The 21,441-nt window shown below is 41.7% G+C and overlaps 1 long non-coding RNA gene across 2 annotated transcripts in view; it reads left to right on the top strand.

Moving 5' to 3' along the window:
• Window positions 1-21,441, top strand: part of LOC144996199 (uncharacterized) — a 128,631-nt gene that overhangs the window by 61,442 nt on the left and 45,748 nt on the right. The window contains exon 1 of one of the 2 annotated variants that reach the window (XR_013659236.1): window positions 13,413-13,740. The exons of the other annotated variant lie outside the window; for it this stretch is intronic. This is a non-coding gene — a long non-coding RNA (uncharacterized LOC144996199). Of the gene's footprint in view, window positions 1-13,412; window positions 13,741-21,441 lie in introns of those variants that run through there. 2 annotated transcript variants of the gene reach the window in all.

Genomic DNA, 21,441 nt, shown 5'->3' with positions numbered 1-21,441 from the left:
AGTCCAGAGCCCAAGATTTATGGACTTATTTGTTTCAGCACCGCTTCCTGCATCACAAATAAATCATTTATCATATTTATAAGATCTCTTCTTATGAAAATGAGGAAACAACCTCAATGTGCAGCCCATCTGGAGAAGATATTCCAACTTCTTCCAGCTGAGAATTTTGGCCTCAGGCTCAAAGATGCCGATTTCCATCTCAATCTCGTTGGTCAACTAAATACATGCAACAAAAAATATAAAAGTGACTATTCGAACGTAATTTACAAAAATACGTGTGCCCAGTGCTGAACTTTTTTCATGGACCCAGAGAAAAGGTTAAGGTTAGGATTTTGGTTAGGGTTAGGGTGAAACCACCAAATGGTTCCTGGGTGCTGCTGTGTCTGCAGGTCACCGCACCTCCAGGGGATGGGTCAACTGTGGAGAACAAATTTCACACATCTAGGTGCATAATAGCTAACGGGGCTTTAACTTTAACTTTAAATACGTGCAAACAACTACAATATGTAGCCTTGGATGCATTTAAAGTATGTGCGGGCAAATGCAGCGATGTGCATCTTGGCCACACATACTGTATTACATGCAACTTGTACCCAAACCTGCTTTAAGACAATGCCTTAAATGTTTTGTACTACTTGGTACCATGGGGCCAACAAAATACTAACAAATTGTCAATGACTCATTCCGATAAAAATTATGTGTCATGATTTGAACTTGTTGTCTTGTTTTTGCTCCTTGTTCTGTCTTGTTTCGGTTTCCTGTTTTATTTTGAAAGTCTCCTGTCTTGTCTGTTTTCTTGAGTTTTACTTCCTTTGGTCCCCATCAGCCCTGATCGTGTCCACCTGTGTCTTGTCTGCCCTGTCTGTATATAAGTCTGGTCTCTGCCTTCCTCCAGTGTTGGTCCATTAGTTATTCCTGTCCTGGTTGTCCTTGTCATGCCATGTTCCTCGTTTCTTGTTCCACACCACAGTGAGTTTTGTTTAGTTTTGTCATCCTGCTCTGCAGCGCCTTTTGTTTGTTCATTAAACCCTCTAGACTCTGATCCTCATGCCTCCACCTCTGCGTCTGGGTCCAACCGGCTCTCGAGCCACCCTCCACCATGACAGAATGGACCAACCATATTTTTTGGACCCAGCAGAGCGGGACATGCAGCTCCTAGAGGCTTACTGCCAGGAAGCCGAGCGCACGAGGTCTTACTGGGTTTTTGACCAGGCCCAGTTTGCCTCGTATGCCTGGAGTGGGAGCCACCTGGACTTCACAGGGAGCCGTCTTGCCCTGAGGGGGGGTCGTCGCCGTCGTCCCCGCCGTCCCCTTCCTGTTCCAGAGGTGGTCCGGCACGCACCACATCGCTTTCCAGTGGTGGTGCCAGATGCACCCCATCCCCGTCATGTTCCGGTGGTGGTCCCAGATGCACCACAACCACGTTCAGTGGTGGTCCCGGACGCACCCCGACCCATCCCAGCTCCCAGGGGGGTGCCGCCTGCGCCCCGACCCGTTCCTGCTCCCAGGGGGGTGCCGCCTGCGCCCCGACCCGTTCCTGCTCCCAGGGGGGTGCCGCCTGCGCCCCGACCCGTTCCTGCTCCCAGGGGGGTGCCGCCTGCACCCCGACCCGTCCCGGCTCCCAGGGGGTTGCCGCCTGCACCCCGACCCGTCCCGGCTCCCAGGGGGTTGCCGCCTGCACCCCGACCCGTCCCGGCTCCCAGGGGGTTGCCGCCTGCACCCCGACCCGTCCCGGCTCCCAGGGGGTTGCCGCCTGCACCCCGACCCGTCCCGGCTCCCAGGGGGTTGCCGCCTGCACCCCGACCCGTCCCGGCTTCCAGGGGGTTGCCGCCTGCACCCCGACCCGTCCCGGCTTCCAGGGGGTTGCCGCCTGCACCCCGACCCGTCCCGGCTTCCAGGGGGGTGCCGCCTGCGCCCCGACCCGTCCCGGCTTCCAGGGGGGTTCCGCCGGAACCCCGACCCGTCCCGGCTTCCAGGGGGGTTCCGCCGGAACCCCGACCGGTCCCCACTTCCGGCTCCACGCCTGACCCGCCTGAGCTCGGCTCCACGCCTGACCCGCCAGAGCCTGACTGCTGGCCCGACCCGCCAGAGCCTGACTGCTGGCCCGACCCGCCAGAGCCTGACTGCTGGCCCGACCCGCCAGAGCCTGACTGCTGGCCCGACCCGCCAGAGCCTGACTGCTGGCCCGACCCGCCAGAGCCTGACTGCTGGCCCGACCCGCCAGAGCCTGACTGCTGGCCCGACCCGCCAGAGCCTGACTGCTGGCCCGACCCGCCAGAGCCTGACTGCTGGCCCGACCCGCCAGAGCCTGACTGCTGGCCCGACCCGCCAGAGCCTGACTGCTGGCCCGACCCGCCAGAGCCTGACTCCATGCCTGACTCCACGCCTGACGACTCCACGCCTGACTCCACGCCGGACCTGCCTCGCCGGACCGCTCGGCCCCCCGGCCGTCCTCCGGACCTGCCTCGCCGGACCGCTCGGCCCCCCGGCCGTCCTCCGGACCTGCCTCGCCGGACCGCTCGGCCCCCCGGCCGTCCTCCGGACCTGCCTCGCCGGACCGCTCGGCCCCCCGGCCGTCCTCCGGACCTGCCACGCCGGACCGCGCGGACCCCCGGCCGTCCTCTGGACTCTTGTGCCCGTCGAGGTTTATCCTCCGGGGCCCCCCCCTCATGTGACTTGTGGAACCTCGGAGCGGTTCCTTGAGGGGGGGGTACTGTCATGATTTGAACTTGTTGTCTTGTTTTTGCTCCTTGTTCTGTCTTGTTTCGGTTTCCTGTTTTATTTTGAAAGTCTCCTGTCTTGTCTGTTTTCTTGAGTTTTACTTCCTTTGGTCCCCATCAGCCCTGATCGTGTCCACCTGTGTCTTGTCTGCCCTGTCTGTATATAAGTCTGGTCTCTGCCTTCCTCCAGTGTTGGTCCATTAGTTATTCCTGTCCTGGTTGACCTTGTCATGCCATGTTCCTCGTTTCTTGTTCCACACCACAGTGAGTTTTGTTTAGTTTTGTCATCCTGCTCTGCAGCGCCTTTTGTTTGTTCATTAAACCCTCTAGACTCTGATCCTCATGCCTCCACCTCTGCGTCTGGGTCCAACCGGCTCTCGAGCCACCCTCCACCATGACATTATGTTTGTGTATTGTGTATTTAACATGCTCTTTTTTTTTTTGTAAATACCCTTAAAATTGTATTTCTTTTTATTGCTATATTAAAATTGTTGAGAAACAGGAGCAGATGTAAAACAGCCCATTTGTGATGTCAAAAATACGTTGGGTGAGCCAAAAGCATCCTGCTCCGCTCCATTCTGATGCATCCACTTGCAGACAACTAGATCCATGTATGTCTTTGTTTTCCTCGTCGTATACCGCCAACAATGCCCGCATTTTTTGTTGCACCAGTAATGTCAGGTTGGGGGTGTGTGGGGCTGTAAGCCAGCAGTAGTGAGTATAAACAGAGAGCTCTCAGTAATGGAGGGGGGAAGGAGAGGGTGGGGTTTCTCTGTGCCAACTGTCCCGCCCACAAATCAGAGGCAAACTTCAAAGAAACTACTGTGGCTCTGCAGAAATGGTAATTAAAAGACCACCGGAAACACATTTAAAATGTTTCAACAGATGATCGGAGTGGGACTTCAAGATATAACAAATATTCAAACACTTAAATTCTAATAAACAGTGAAAAAGTAATTTACCTTGAAACCGTAGGATTTCTATTAGACGGATGAGTTATTTAAGGCTCAAATGTCTTGGTTGCTACCGGCAACGCACCTGCTTTAAAGTGCAAACTGCTTTCTAGAAAAATGTCAGAGGAAAACCCTCAGAGGAGTGCTTCAAATCCCTCAAAGTTCTGGACAAACACACGTTCCCTGTGTTGGTTTTTTGTCTTGACGTTTGTGAGCGTCCGCCTCACATGGTGACTCATCTTTCCACAAACACGTTTTAACGCTCCCCTCGCAGTCACACTTACCTGTGAAAGTGTAACTTTCACATTTATTTTCTGCTCTGCATTTGTCACATCCAAATGTGAGAGTTCCTTCACTTAACCTTCCCACTGTCACGAAGGCAAACAAATACAGAACAGTGTTTGCAGGAAAACTACACAGTTATTTAGGGAAATGAAAAGTTTAGACACATAACGAGAACATGTTGGTAGTTATAGTGAATATTTTATCACTTCAGTTACTGAGCTTCTCTACAGATTTCACTCTTTGTTTGTTCATTATTACTTGTATCAAAGAGAAAAATGAAGAGTATTGATTATAAAATCTTGAAATAAAGTACTGGGATGGGTTCAACAGCAAGAAAAAGAACCAATTACATGACAGAAATGATGAAATAATTTAAAGATGTAATACTTTGGAAGTTGTTTAAATAATTTTCCTAACATCCAAAAAATCCTGGAGTGTTTTAAAGTTTCAAGGTCACATCACCTTCAGCAATCCGCGTAAAACCTACCACTTCCAATAAATGCACATTTTGGCCTTTCTAGTTTAAAGCTCTCGTGTTCAGGCGTAGCTACTCGTAACTATGCCTCACTCCTACTAGTTTCTATGACTAGTTTTTGGGTTTTACAAAACATGCTGCCATGGAACGTGCGTTGAAAGTTAAACCAGTTGGTATTTGACCAATCAGGAACTCAAATTGGGTAGAGACATATGGATGGCATCCCTTTTAATTCAGGGAACTTCCTGTATCTTCCATTATACTTGAGGCTTCACCAATGCCCTCTAGCATTTGCTCCATGATGCGTTGGAATCAGTAGGGACATTTTATAAAAAAGGATAGTTTAATTTCCCAACCGTTTAAAAATCGTGAAGGAGAATTTACTGACCAAGCCGGAATTATAATGACACCAAGTCTTTCATTTATTGGAATAAAGGAGATATGAAATTAAATAATATGAAATCCTGCAGCAAGATTCACCAAATTTAAACCGCTTTGAAGTTTCACATCAAGACTTTTCCAACAGTAGGTGTGGTTAAAGTGTGCTAGTAAACTGGTTGGATGATGACGGTTGTTCATCATTTCAACCCAAAATTATTTGACATGAAATGGTACTGGAAATGCTCTGTGGTAACGATAACATTTTTATTAGTGACAATGAGGACTAAATCGGAAAAACTCAAAAATCAAACGTCATCATCCTATCAAGGATGTACCTACCTTTTCCAGTTTCTTGTTGTGTTTCATTTTTATGAACATTTTGTTTTGTTTTCTAAAATGTTTCATTTTTAGTGCGTTTTTGAAATTTTGTTTTCTAAAATGCAATATTTTTTAATGCTTTCCTTTTTAGTTGTCATTCTGTAGATCTGTAAACTGTTGCGTTGAGAGATTTGTTGATGCGACTTGCATTTCACCACTACCGCACATGGCCCTACTTGCATCCGATTCAGACTGCAAACCCTTCAAAAGATAGACATAACCTAGAAGCTGCTCCTGACTCTTGCTGTCACTCGGTTCGTTGACTCACACAAATCACATCATGAGGACAATTCCTGCAGACTGCCCTTCATACAAACAATTTGCAAAGTTCTGGCCCGGTACGACACTCTTATGTGAACACAGGAGAATGGATGCTCAGGACAAAAGCGTCAGGCTGCTTTTCATTGTAGTAGATAAATCAAAATTGCATCAAATAAAACTCAGCTACAAATCCCCAAAGCCTTTCTGAAGGATTTAAGCCAATAAGTTTTGGTCCACAGAAGATTTAAAGTGAAATGTGTGCTTGAACATCAGCTGGGTTCAGTGTCAAGCTGCCTCATTTTCTTTCTTTTTTTTCTTTGACACTGAAACTATTAAATCGCAGCGGCGCACATGGAGACAAATGAAGTGACAGCACTGAAATGTTTACTGCACAGCTGGTGACATTGAGCCTTGAGCAGTCAAATAATGCTTCTTTCATCACAGATCTATAGCGAACCCCACATAACCTAAACCCAATATATCAAAACCCAGGCCTGCATCGTATACTGGCTGACACATTTTTATCCTATTATATCTTTTATCCTCCATCCTTCACCGCCCTGTGATGGATGCTGGTGCATTAGGAAACCAAATACGTGTGTGAGTGCGTGTCCCTGGTGCACAGATTAGTAGGTTTTATCAGTGGTACCAAAGTGAATGTGGGACTTTCTCCAGCCTGCCACTGGTTTCGGCAACTAAAGCCACCTTGAGATGATCTTCAGCACATCTCTGTGCATCAACAAATCTCCCATAGTGCAACAGCAGTCTCTCTCCAATGTATAGAGTCTTTCCTCAGGGAATTTTGGATAAAGAGGGATGGAAAGAAGAGATAAGGTATAGAAAAGGAATAAAAAAAAACACTCCAGACAGTTACACAGCATTGGTTGTGGAGATAGATGTGAAACGTTGTACTTTTGGATATATAAAGCTGTGCTTTCCCCCATGTTGGTATTAAAACAAGATGTTTGGAAATGTGTCTCTACTAGCAAAGAAATCTTACAAAATAAAACACCTTCCATTTTGTTTCATCCAGGACTTTTCTTTTTAAATCTTAGACTGTAACTTCTAACAAAGGGATGCCATATGCAAGTTAGTAAATGTTTTGTTGTTTTTACGCTACCTTCAAGGATCATATGTATTTACACAATGCCTTAAACAAAAAGACATAAAGAAGATGCAAACACTTCATCGTCTTTAGTCTTAAAGCATTTTGTAGTCGGTGTCTTAGACCGTGTTCTAGTACAAAGATGTTTTTTTTCATCCACGCTGTCCTACTTTATTGTTTCTGAAGTGGTTCCTACATTTCATTTAACGTTTTTTCAGATTTTTTCAGTGGTTGCCAATTCCTCATCAACGATCCTCTGTTTACCTTTTAATCTGGTCTAGCATTTTCAACAGCATTTTACTTTGAGGGGCGTTTTTTTTCTTCTCCCTATCTGACCACCTTTTCGGTTCTGTCCAGAGTTTAGGTCCTTCACCTTTAGGAGACACACATTTTTGAAGTTATAAATGTTTGATCTCCTCCCCCTTTCATTTCTGCTCACATCCTTGCTTTACTTGCACTGCTGAGACACATATCAAAGCACTGGATCTTGTCTCAGCACATCCAGGAGATGTGAGTGATTAAAGTCCATTAGCTGCTCTGGGATTTGCAGAGTTTTCACCTTTTTGTGTGAAGTGTTTTGAACCTTTTCCAAACATGTGTAATTTGCTACAAGCAGTGACAGGCTGGAAAACTGCAGGCTGAAAAGCCAAGCAAATGTGTAATAGCCATTGCACAAACACACTAAAAAGAAGCGCCTTTGCTTTGAAAAGGACAACCTTTGGACGTGGCAGGACATTCTGAACCCCTGATGACAGTAAAGTCTGGGGACTGTAAAAAGTCATGGCCACATGGGTGTGACTGGAGGGTGGGGGGTTCTGAAGTTACTCCAGCATCATCTGAGCTACATGAAACACTTCTTCGCTTTCAGACTTTTCTTCATCTTTATGCCTCAAAGTCAAAGGTGGTCAGAAGAGACCGTGCCTTTCTAAGCATTCCCCATGTGGCATAGTGACAGATTCTGCTCTCTTAGATAAATCACATCAAAAAAGAAGAAATGTTTTGTTTAAAATCCACCATTTGTGTGATTATAATAACGGTTTCTCCCTTTTGTTTGGCCAGATGGTTCATTTCTGCTGCAGATGGATCCCAGTTTACAGTGCTTTTTTGTCAATTCTAGTGAAGAAATCTGTAAAGATTTTTGGAAATCTTGATAGCAGTGCACTTTCTTTAATCATTGCTGGGACATTTTTAATTTAGGCACTTGAGCTGGAAAACGGATGTGTATATGGGTGCTAAATAGGATGTAATTTTTAGTTTTCACAAAGTTTTGTGTGTCTGACATCTTATGTCTTGTGTGAGTAACTATCTCGAGGTACACTGGTACTAAACGTTGCAGTTGTGTTTAAAACCATCATTAAGTTAATTACTTTTAATCTGTTTAGAGTGGCAACTAGTGGTCGCGTTGAGTATTACAGTTTAAAGCAGTTTAAAACCTCATCGAACGGAAGCAACACTCAGTCACACATGTATTTCATGGTAGTGGGAAGAAGTACTTCAAATATTTTGTATGTACATATTTTATATGTAATATAATATTTGTTTTTACTTTTGTGATGTAGGATGAAGCTTGTTTGTACAATATTTATCATGAATTGTTATGTTAATTATCATGTGTGACATTTTTCAAGATGGCAGATTCATTTAGAGTTCTTGGACACATCTCGTCATTTCTTAATTTGCAATTTACTCCTAGAGTGTATATTTTGTTATTTGTGTATATGTTTTTATTGTATTGTTTGTTTTGATTTCAGTTTCACCCTTTTAAATATTAGGGCTTTTTTCAACAGTCAATTAGTGGGCCCCCATTATAAAAAACTCGTCCAATCTTCCTCGCTTGGTGCTGTATTTAATAACAACAAAAACTTTGATAAATAATGTGGTCAAGTTGTAAAGTCCTGCAAAATTGTAAGTGGAATAACTCCAGCCACTCCAAAACATCGATAAATTCTCATTCTTACAGCATTACCAGAACAAAGTGTCAGTGTAACTGTCTGACGACTACAACCCTTTTTTAAAAATAACAATAAGTATTAATGACACGATGACAAAAAACACCTGGGTGCTAATAAGACCATGTAAGTTAACATGACCTCAATGGAGAAGTTGAGGACTTTGAAGAAGACACCAAAACACGAGAATAACTTTCTTTTTAAGTACTCGTGCATTGATGATATGCTTCCCTGAAACCTAATTTCGGCTTTGCAAATTGTGCATTTGACCGACTTTTTTGATTTGTCAACACTGAAGTGTCCCAAACTTCTGAGCGCTTAAGCCTAACACTCCCCTCTCCTTCTTGTTCTGCCCATATTTTTAATCTGTCCTCTGACATCTTCTTCTTTTATGGTTGAGGTAGGGATATACTCCCCCCTGAAGTTCCTGTCATGCATTATGATCCAAAATAACCCACACGGTCATAAATGACTACCTGGCTGTTTATTTTATTTTTTTTAATGAACGAGGCGTCGATTGTAACAAATTTGCATCGATATTTTCTTAGAGTCAATGTCGTCTATGTTAATGGTTAGTCAACAATGACAATTAAATTAAATCAGCAGAGAAGTACTTTAGTGGAATATAGAAATGTTGATATGACATCTTGCTGCCATGATTTATTTCTTTTATAGTGGTCAAGAGCAACGGATAAACTGATTAGCTCTGCAAAATATGTTAGGTTAAACAGCTACTAACATCATATCTCTGCAGATATCACGGTTCCCATCCATTAAAAATTCTGTCCGGCTCTGTGAAAGAGTAGTTCTGACGGATTAAGAGCGCTTTAACCTCAGGCACCCTGCAGGATTTCAGAGTAAATTAGTTAAGCAAAGGTCAGCTGCTTGACACCTGCTGTGCTGAAAAATCAGCAGGCTTGGCAGAAACTGCCTAAAGAGAATGGAATAGATGTCAAGCATCTTAATCTTTGGGGATTTTTCTAAAATGGAACATAATTACCTATAGAGGGAAGGTGGCAGCGGTGAAGAAAGGGATACCATCCATCCATTGGGATTTAGGTCCTGATCTGGTTCACAAATCAAGATCAACGTCTCCCAGATCAAACCACGAATATTACTAATTAACATATTATGTTAAGCACACATTTTGTTTGTTTATAAACTTAAAATACAACATCATTCTGCAATTTTAGAGTGCTATTTACACTGCCTGAAGTTTATTTTATAATAATTTATTATATCGTTATATATCTATCTTCACATCACAAATATTCATACTTGAATTTACAGAAACAGATCGCATAGATCCAGGTATTCCGATACTCTTTCCAGCCCTGCCATCCATTAACTTTTACTTTTCTGGGCTTAGAAAAGAGGAGCAGCAATCAAAAAAAGACTCCTAGACTTCATGTTCTCCCATCTCCTCTTTTAAATTAAGAGGTCCCCAGACCAGCTGAGAAATATTATCTCAAGCATTTTGAGGTTCCTTCTCCAAAGTGTTAACCAGAATCCTACCCAAAATGCCACCTTTAGCCTTTGATTGTCTACTTTTGAGATCATGATAAAGAAGAATTTGCAAAACAAAAAAAACAAAAGGAAGAAAGAACTCTACCAACAAATGTCAAGTGAGATCTTTTTAGTCACAAGTCGTGACTATGCTCTTTGGCTATTTGCGGAAACTTCATTGCTACTAGATCTCATTTTTGGATGTTTTAAAAGGAACCAACTTTGGAATCGATCAAATAGCTTTCCGGCCTTTTCCCTGATTTATACTGGTCCGTTGCGTTGGGTTGTGTAGTTCATCTCGCAACTGTCAGTCAGTTTACACTGTCTCAGTTGTGTCTCCGGTCAGTCCCCCTTCTCCACTTGGCTCCTGAAGTTGTGGTTTTTCCTGCCATCCCCGTGTTGAGTAGTTCGTCCTGGTTTCTTCGCTCATCGAAAATGTAAGCAATCGGGCTCAATTCCCTCTCCTTTCTCAAAGAATCCATATAAAATGCATGTTTTGTGTCATAAATGATTTTATGTTTTTGTTCTTCAAAAATTCAAACCTTTGTCATCCATGGAAACAACGGATGTTATTCACAGTATCAACATGCATTATCGCATGGGGATGTCACTGTCACAAAACAGGCAGACGACTGGATCCAATTGCAGCAGGTTTATTTGTTCAGCTAAAACTCCACAAAACTAAATCAGGGTCAGGTAGACAGCGGTCAATAACAGGCATGGGAGCATCAGAAACAGGGGAAGTCAGGATCCAGGTGAGATTCAGGGAAGGCGGCAGGCAAACTGAATCAGAGACAAAGCAGAGTCAGAAACTCAGAAGATCAGGTCTGGACATAATGCTCAGTAATGCAGGCAGAGGCAAAAACAAGCACTGCACTGTGCCTCACAAAGTATGACGTATTACGTACACTGTGAGTGATTGCAAATGAAAGACGTGTGTGGCATCCAGAAACTGCGTGCTGGGGTTGATGGGAGATGAAGTGTGTTTAGAACTCCGGAGATAGTTCCCGCCGGTAATCAACGCTTTTCCAATGAAAAGTCTACGTAAACGTGTCTAAATACATATTTTGAGCTTTTGTGTTCAAAACTCTGGCATTATGCACGTTTTTAAGTCGTTTTGGGCTCTACAAACAAAACGCACAGCCATTGAACGCACATTGAAATGTAACCGATTGAATTTGACCAAGCAGAGACTCAGGATTTGTTTAGCATACTTTTTCATTCACAGAAGTACTAATCGGTTGTAAATAGATCATGAAGGAAAACTTATCAACTGCGGTTTGTACCTAGCTGGAGTTATACGACACCAAATCTTTAGAGGAATAGAGCTGTGAAAGAAAAAGCCTGGAACAAGATTTGCTCAATTTTTACCACTCTGCATTTCAGTGTGAACACTGTGTGCTGAAATTGACCTTTGTGTACATAGCATTAGAGCAAACACTCTTCTACTAGTCAACATAAATGCAAAAGGGGCTCAGGAGTATCTTAAAGTTCACTACTGTGTCAAAAATAAAACTAAATGTATGTTTTAATCTTAACCCTTTAACTACCCCACCAAGAAAAAAGCTATCAAAAAATTATTTGTTTGCATTTCTTATTGCTTTAGGTAAGTAATGACCACAATCTGTTTAGTTTTTTTTTAATTGACCTTTTAGTTTCTTAAATAATGACCTCTACCAAACGGTTGAGATGTCCTTTAATGGTAAAAGTGCAAAATTTCATACAGATACAACAAATATTTGAAAAAATCATGTAAACCAATTTATTTAGACATTATTAACACTCAATATTAAGGGCATTTGTGTCCATTCTTTTTATCATGCCTCAAACATTGAACTTTTTTAAAACAAAGCAAATTTTGACCTATATTTCCTAGAAGTTGTTTGACACTACAACGATTTTGGATATTGACTCACTTTTGATGGTATTTCATAAAAAGATTCTTGGTTTGGAATGAAACACAGAAAACGTATTTCTGACATCTTGACCTATTTGGGCCGAGGTTTCATCGTCCCAGCTTGTCAGAATGAAGAGGCGCTGCACCATGTTGTCGTAGTGCACACTGTTGTTTTGGTCGTGATGGTCTTCGTGTGTGGCCTTTCCACATCTGTGGCAGAGAGCTCAATGATGGTCAGCCAACTTTGATTGCTTGCTTGTTGATCTTATTTAAACTGTGTGCAACAGCCAGGCAGAACCTTTTGAGTAACACTGGTTTTTGCTTCAGTAGGTCCCTCTTGTAGACCAGCCATGAATAAGTGACACACAAATCGATGATGTATCCAAACAGGGGAGTGTACCGTCACCTAGATTTAGCTGTACAGGTCTTGTACAGGTGCACCAGCATATCAAAGAGATCTCTTTAGCTTTGTAGATTTGTACTATAAACAATATGCTCAATCATTTCATCAGTGAGAAGCATTTTGAAGTATTGGAAGGGTGTGTGTACATCCTCAGGAGGCTCAAATCTTGATTCTGGAACCTTGAATTCCTCAATGTCCTCATGCTTCCATATTCTTCTTATGGTTTTGCTTGGGTTAGAGGGGGATATTGAGTCAGGAGAATAGCCTGTCTCCTCCAACAAAATTGGAGGAGACAGGCTATTCTTGGTGGGGTAGAATGGCGTGTGTTGGCTTTTTCAGTTCTTCTTATGAGGTGGCAGTGTAGATGATCTGCTTGTTGAAAGAGATTCTTCTTCATCCATGGATTCAAAAGAACTGTCACCAATGCCCTTTGCATGAGTGGATTGATAATCAGGATCCTCCGTTGGGTCATCATCACTGTCATACAGATCTGCATCTGATTCATGTGGACTTTGTCATGGTCTTGCACTGTAGAATGTTTTACTGTCTACTAGTTGTAAAACAAAAGAAAATGATAAAAAACTTTTGTAAATGTTGTTAATATTATTATTGCAGCTTTTTTTGTTTAGTTTTAAATGAATTGGTTGTAGTAATCTTGATTTTTTATTTATTTACACACCAGCTGATATAAACTCATAAATAAACAAAACTATACAGTATTATGTATTTTAAATTATTATTTATGATGTGTTAATGAATATTTCTTTAGTAATGGATGATTTAGAAGGTTGTTTTAACTGATTTTATGACAAACAGTCCCTTTATTTAACATTGGCTTGATTTTGTTACTTATACCATAAAGTGACTCAAAGTTTGCTCAACCGTTTGGTTGAGCAGGCAGTTAAAGGGTTAAACTAGTGTTAAATAAAGGTTCTATACCAAAGTGGGGGAAATAGCAGAGCGTGCCGATGTCAACAGATGAGAATTGGAAGAAGTGGAAATTTGCCTGTGAGTAATGTTAGAATTTTGAGCATAAGTTGGAAAAGTGTTAATGTATTGTTTGTTTGTAAAACCACAAGTGTGTGAAGAAAATGAAATTCCTACCTTCCTAAAAATACGCTGCGATGACCTTTTCACCTCATCTCGCCACCACTTTCTGAGCTGTTAGTAATTTACACATGAGTGGTGTGATCACACAACAGGCTGAGAGTTTTCTCTCTTTCTTTAATTTTTTTTAAAATCCCTTCAGCTTTTCTAACATTTTTTTCTTTTGACAGAGCACTATCCTGGATTGAAAATGTAGCTTTTTTGTTTTGGACGAGGTGACATTTCTAAGGATGGATTCACGCCTTTAAGGTGAGACTATCGGCTCCAAGGAGCAGCCTTCTTGACAGACTGGCTCCCCTGGGAGGCCTAAGCTCTACACGGTGAGTCATGCACTTCCTGAGAGATTGTTGAGGAATCCTCTGGCTCTGCTAAAACCAAACCATATTTTTAAACCAGTTATCTTACAACCAGAATGTGGAAATTGCAGTATAATTAAAACTGTCGGGGAAATTAATGCTCTCTTGTCTATAAATAAATTAAAAGCTTAAACTGATCTCAGCAGGTTAAAGAATGTGCATTTCCTTAAGGAATTCTCTTTTTTTTTAAATAACATTTTCCCAGCTGTTGGTCGTTTCATTCCACATAGGATTTTTGCTTTTCTGTGTATGGTAATTATGTTTCCAAAACACTAAATGTACATGTAAAATGCATGTACATGTATGGATTTTGCATAACCTGCATGCCAATAATCAATTCAATTTTCTGCTTTTATGCAGTACATAAACAAACAATTTTTTTTTTTAATTTCCTTGTCAGAAAAATTAAAACTCAACAGTTCTGGAGTTCCCCTCTTGAGAAGCCATTTTTCAAAGTGCATTAAGCGTTTATATTGTGTAGCCACAGTTAATGTAGTAAAAACTGGCCCACTGCTAAGCAAAAAAAGCTCTGGTCCAGCAGAAATAGGAGGTGCAGGCTCAATGAGCAGAGGCTGGCATGTGCATGGTGGGACAGATGGCTGTGAGGGTCCATATGGGACAGAGAGCGTTTCCAAGCCTTTTACTGGCATTGTGTGTCAACAGGAGCACATACACGAGTGCTCTTGTGCGAATCTCTTGGATTTGGTGAACCGTAAGCTCACCTATGGAGGTGCAGGTGAGCGTGAGTGCACTTTAGTAAATGTACGTGAATGAACACAACAAAGATTATTCGGTGGAGCCGCACGTCGCCATCTCCACGGGTCAAAGCGACCCGCAGCATGGCCAGCTTGGCTTGCAGACACAGGGCCAAAAACACAGCACACCAACGTCAATCGGTCAGCGGCACATGGCCCGCCAAAGATGCACATGAGTATGCACCAAACCAAGCATGAACAGTCGTGACCCTGCAGGAATATTGTAGGATCCTACAGCTGCCAAAGGGGGTGGGCAATGAAGGAAGAATTGCATTTTCCATCAAGATTTGTAAAATGGAAAAAAATCACTTATAGAAAAATCTCTCAAATGCTTTCAAAAAAGCCTCTGCATCAGGTACGAGCGTCAGCTTGACTGACAGGCTCTGCATGTATAATTTATGTGAGCATTCCTTTGGTGTGCTCTTCAGCTGCTTAATCCAATCCAAGGATGAGCGCCAGGCTGCAGTATTAGATAAAGGAATGCGAACTGCGCGGGAATTAGGTCTGGAACATGACGGATGGCCACGGACAGTCGGGGTTCCCATTTGCTCGTGATCGTGTCTGATACAGTCATTTAGGAGAAACAGAAGCTGAGGAACAAAGGAGCATAATCTCTTTCCTGAAAGGATATTTGAAACGAGCGCATAATGAAAAGTATAATTTATTTATTTTTGGATGCTGGAGGGCTCCATGAAATAAACATGAAGGAGAGTAAGCAAAGGGGAATAAAAGACAGACGGATAGACGGTGTGAGCGTGGAAATGTTAGTGGTGACGAAGTGAAAGTGAATTACAGACAAACGAACACAACAAAAAATACCTTATTTATCTGGCTGTAAATTGTTTTCTGCCTCTAAAATGAGTGTGTCTGTATTTGGCTGCCATAGTGATATATTTAAGTTTAATATGCAGAAAAAAGCTGAAAATTTGAATAAATTCAAATATTGTTGGTGCTCAATTAAATGCATCTTTCCTCCAATTGTTTATTAGTCCAACATCAAAGTTTATGAGAGAACAGATTATTCCTGTTGTTGTGTGCACATTCAATAAGCTATTTGCAATGCCAAACGATGTGTAATGAGCAATTAAATAAGAAGAGTTCTTAAAAGTGTGATCAAAAGATTTATTTGTGAAAAAGGAATTTGTGCATGAAATAGTGCGTAGTCTTTGACGGTTAGGCTCTCGGATTATGTGAAGAGACCCTGATGGTGGTTAAGATCCGACCGCTCGATAAGTGAAGAGCCAGGAGGAGAACGGGACGGAGGTGACCCGGCGAAAAAGATAAACAAACTTGGATTTAAGGAATTTGATTGTGATTGTCTGTGAGGAAATTGAGCATTTTAGCTATTGGCTCAGAGTGAGAACGAATTGATGAGTGACGTATGGAGTGGTGAATCAGCAACCCAGCATACCTGAAGATGAGGTAGCTCTTCTTCAGGTAGGAAGAAGAGCCTCAGGATGCTTGGAAATTGTGCCAAAGCTTCACTACCGCTTGAATCAAAGTATCTGTGTTTCAGATTTAAATGATTACACCAGCTGAATGGTAACCTTTAAGTTTCTCATTTTAGTTGTTGTTTGCCATGGTTGACCTTTTCTTACAGGGCCACCACAAAGTAGTAGATAGTAGGCCTGAGTTTCTGTTTTCTGTCTGGCTTGCTTGTTGTCAGACTCTGCTTTTAGTTTCCGATCAGTTGTTCTCATGTTATTGTCACACCTGATTTGAGCTCTGATCTACCCTTTTGTGGCTTCTAGCTCTGATTGTTACCAGTGTTTTTATGCATAGCTTCAGCTCCATGTTGAGTTTGCTCTTATTTAAAATAATAATGAATTGCGCTTCATTTGTTTGTGCAATTAACTAAACATAATTACTGTAATCTATTTTTATTCGAACCTAATAATTGCTGAAAAAAGTCTAATTTTGAGGTATTTTCACTTAGGCACTTTACTGAGACTCGCTCAGTGCGAAGTATTTTTTGTGCCACTCTGCCTTCAATACCGAGCGTTATATTTGGACTTGATCTTCTGTTTCCTGACCCTGTTTCTGACTCTGTTTTCCTGCCGCCTGCCCCGACTCTTGCCTGGATCTTGACTACCCTGTTTCTCTTCTGATGATCTTATGCCTGCTTTTGACCCCTGCCTGCCTGACCCTGATTCAGCTTTGTGGACTTTTGCTTGTGCTAATAAACCTGCTGCTGCTGCTCTTGGCATGATTTTTAATTAAATAACTCAGTAATTAACTAAAAATGAGATCATTCAAATAAAAGGCTTTCTGATTATTCTGATTAATTACATATTTTAGTGTATTTGTGATTTGGCATTTAGGGTAGTTTTGACATTTACATATGAGAATATCATATTTTTATTCTATGGACAAACATATTTCATGATAAAGGGTGAGTTGAATGATTATATAAATGCAAACACCTTACAAAAATGACATTCACATTCATTCATGTTGTCGTATTTCCTATGGGTGGGCTGGCATTGTCAGCACTACAGGATTTCTTTTTCTCAGATTACAGAGTTTCTGGCCATTTGCCTTCATAAATCTTGAATGACCCTAAAGAAGCAAAAATCACAGCTGGTATACTGTGCAAACTCTCCTGGTGGGATCTAAGGCCTAAACTGGTAACTAGAAAAATGCTTCAATGCTGTCCTGTTTCAAGCCATTGGTGTGACTTCTGCACATCAGCCACTTCAGTTATGGTCCGGTGGTACATCCCATGCAGTGGCTTGTTGATAGGAGCAGGTGGTGGATGACTGAATCCAAGTGAGGACACAAACTGTTAGAAGTGAATTGGTTTATTATTTCTCGGCTGATTTCTGATTTCATGCAAAAGTTAGATTTCGGTAGATCTTAGGTGTAGATAAATGTAAGAGGCCAAAGACTGATACCACAAGGTGAACAATAATCAAGTGCTGGTTGGAGGTCCTTCTCAGGAATAAATAGAGTCCTTGATGGCCAGCAGGTGTGGAGGAGGCATGCCTAACAGAACCACAACCACACACTAGAGGATATTTCCTCTAGCTCCACATCCTCTGCTCTCCATTCACTGAGCACACTGTCAGTTGGGGCCTTGAGCTTGATGTATGTATGCCGGCTGGATACTCGTTCATGAAACCACGTGTAGTGTGTTCTTTAATGCGCTATACACTGCACTAGTTAATTGGTCAATTGGTGAGTCTAAATTGTTCATAGGTGTGAATGTGAGTGTGTGGCCCTTCAACACACTGGTTTTCTGTTCAGGGTTTACTCTGCCTTCGCCTCAACAGCAGCTGGGTTGGCTCCAGCAACCCCCGTCACCCCAAAAGGGATGCAGCAGTTTCTGAAGTTAAATGGATGGAATCATTAGTTATACAATCAAATTAAAAGGTCTATATAAAAATGAAATACCTACCTTTAATCCTTTTTCTTTCTTCTAAATCACTGGATGAAACAGAAATTCAAATACAAAGTTTAACTATTCGTTTTTTGGTTGCGTTTTAAGAAAACTTGAAAACTGATTTTTTTTCTCTCTCCTATATTCTTTATCAGCCTAAATGTCAAAATCAGAATTCTTACAGCTTTAACATATCCCAAAACACAGACACCCTTTCAGATTCAGTCCCAGCACTAACCTAATTCAGTTTTTTTATTTTGTCGTTAACTAGATTTTGAATGTTTCTCCTTCCAGTTTCTCTTTTTTTTTGTGGTCAGAACAATATTATTTTTTTCATATCCACATCTGATTATCTTCCTCTTCTCCCCCCTTTAGAACACAATTTAAGTACATCCAAAGGTTTGTGTAGATCGCTTATAAAACGCTGGTGTGGCTGCTTGAAACTCCTTGCCACAAAGCAGTGCCTCCAGCTAATGCATTTTCTGTGTTGCTGTGGTGCAGAGGTTTTATTTTCAGCTCCACTCCGAATTGTCTTAAAAGAAATATTCTCATCTCACAAAATATTCTTTAGGAGGGTTTTTAAAAACCTGCTGTGCTGCTCGTCTTTATAGATCCTGGATTTATGATTGCAGCTGTGAAAAAAGCGGTTCTGTTGCATTGTCTGTCAGCTAAATGTCAGAGAAAAAAATATTTCCAGAATACCTATTTGAAAAAGCACAAAACCCTGTTTGTGCTATCATAGAAATTTCTCAGTATTTGAGAATATTTTTATGTTTTTGTATGTGTTGTTAGAGGTGTCAGAAGACTTTGAAAACATGATTTGCTATGATAGCTTCAATACATATGCCAGGAAACAGACTTCAGATTGATGGTGAATAAAACCAACACTGGGAAAAGATTCCTGAGGATTTCTGTAAACTTTACATCAATGTTTTATTTTGTACATACAGACTGATGCAGCAGCTGCACATTGACTTGACATTTAAGCTGCCAAAAGCTTTTAGCTCCAACAGTCAGTTTCTTTGCATTTACCTCATAAAATGAAAAAATGGTTCAAATTGTTTTCTTAATACCAAGCAAACCTCAACTAATTAGTAATTTGGTGCAACATTGTGACACTAGTGGTAAGATTAGACCATTACTAGATATAAAAACAATGAAGAAATTGTTTGGCATTTTACCAGAGCCTATAGTTTTCACTGAGTAGTTGTCAGAGCTCCCCGCCCCCCCCTCCGTCAACAACCGCCTCCCGAGTTCTGGACGCACTACATCTCCAAGCAACCCCAGTGTGCAGTTTCTGGATGCCACACACCTGACCTTCTGATTTCCTGACCCTGTTTTGTCTCTGACTTTGTTTGCCTGCCGCCTGCCCCAAATCTTGCCTGCATCCTGACGACTCCCCTTTCTTCTCTGCTGCTCCCATGCTTGTTTTTGACCCCAGCCTGCCTGACCACTCTGGACGCAAACTTTACGCAGGAGTTCTATTTCCAGTCCCAAAGACGACAAAGTCTCAGCAAAAAGCTGGGGAACCGTAAACCGGTTCTGGGTTTCAAAATAAAAACTTCCGCTAAACTTTTATTAGCATATGGTCTAGATGACATCACAGTCGAGCATTTAAAATATTCAAGTTTTAAATTACTGCCCCTGCTGGCCATGTGTTTCACTGGCTTTTTAACCCATGGAGTCTTGCCTGATTCAATTCTCTCAGTTGTATTGATTCCCGTCATCAAAGACAAGACTGCCAGTTTAAATAGTCTGTTGAATTACCGACCGATTGCCCTTTCCAGCAACATTTCAAAATTTTTAGAATATGTTTTATTGACTAGACTCGAAGTGCATCTTTTAACAAGTGAGAATCAATTTGGTTTTAAAAAAAGTCTCGGCACTGATATGTGTATCTACGCGTTACAGGAAATAGTTGGGAAATACCTGCATTTGAATACATCTGTATTTCTGTGTTTTATTGATGCCACTAAGGCATTTGACAGGGTCAACCACCTCAAGCTTTTTCAGAAGCTAATTAATCGAGGAGTGCCCAAATACCTTGTACGATTCCTGGCTTTCTGGTATGCTAATCAAACAATGGTAGTCAAATGGGGCAATGTCTTATCAGATCCTTTTTATGTAAGCAATGATGTTCAACAGGGGGGGATCCTCTCTCCATTTCTATTCAATGTGTATATTCATGACCTATCCACTAATCTGAATCTGTGCAAAACTGGGTGTGTTGTTGGATGTCAAACCTTTAATCATCTTATGTATGCTGATGACCTTGTCATTTTTAGCCCCTACAGTGCTGGGTTACAAACACTTTTAAAAGTTTGTTCTGACTATGGCAGAGACTTTGATATAAACTACAATCCCTCCAAAAGCAAAGTAATGATTGTAAGGACCAAAGACGACAGAAATGTAAACTTTCCTGTTTTTAAGCTTTGTGGAACGCCTCTGGAACAAACCTCATCTATCAAATACCTTGGACATTTCATTACTGATGATTGGAGGGATGATAGAGACATTCAGAGACAGTACTGTAAACTCTATGCTCAGGCAAACATGCTGATGAGAAAATTCAGTACATGTTCTCTTCAAGTGAAGTGTTCGCTGTTCAGAGCTTACTGCACTCCTCTGTATACGGCCCCTCTTTGGTGGAACTATGGACGTGGGACATTCCGCAAATTCTCAGTGGCCTACAATGATGCTTTTAGGCTTCTGCTACAGGTGCCAAGGTGGTACAGAGCCAGTCAGCTATTTGTGGATGCTCACATCCCCACCTGTGAAGCACTACTGCGTAAGCTTACATACGGCCTTATGGAACGCCTGGACAAATCTAAGAACTCAATTATCATGTCTCTGACTGATCCCAAAAGAAGCTCATGCCGCTACACTTCTGCCCTGAGGAAACACTGGATACAGCGATTATACTCTTTTTAATTTATATCTTTTTACTTTTTATTATGTAAACTGTATTTGTATCTTTTTCTATGGACCACATCTGAGTCTGAAATAAAAAGTGTGTGTATAAGACTTAATTTCATATTTACGTTGACATGCTCATGCGATAGTGCACATTAACACTGTGGATAACACCACTGTGGATGATGAAAGTTCAATTGTAGAGGTACATGAACATAACAAGATTTATGACAAAACATGTATTTTACAAAGACTAAATTAGGGAGGAGAGGACTTTGGGTTTGATCGTGTAACCCTTGTGCTATCCTAGGCACTTTAACATTGGGAGTTGGGTCATCTAGACCCACTAGACAGTGCGCTGAACCTTTTTTCTTCAATGATTTGTGATCTTCACTGGTGTCCATGGATTACATGAAATCTTTCCACCTTTATCCACCTTTGTCATAGTAGGGAGAACACGTCAATGTAAGGGTGGGGTCATCTAAGATAGCACAAGGATTAAGTGTTGGATGAGAGAAGGGACAAGGCGGTAACAGGACAAGCCCCTCCTCCAAGATCAAGGGGGACGGGGAAGCAGACTGGAGACGCCATAGAGTCAATGTAAATTAAATGATGGTT

Source organism: Oryzias latipes, chromosome 12, assembly GCF_053564925.1.
Source record: "Oryzias latipes strain Hd-rR chromosome 12, Olatipes_Hd-rR_3.1".
NCBI classification, from domain to species: domain Eukaryota; kingdom Metazoa; phylum Chordata; class Actinopteri; order Beloniformes; family Adrianichthyidae; genus Oryzias; species Oryzias latipes.
This window is presented reverse-complemented; position numbering and strand designations above follow the sequence as displayed.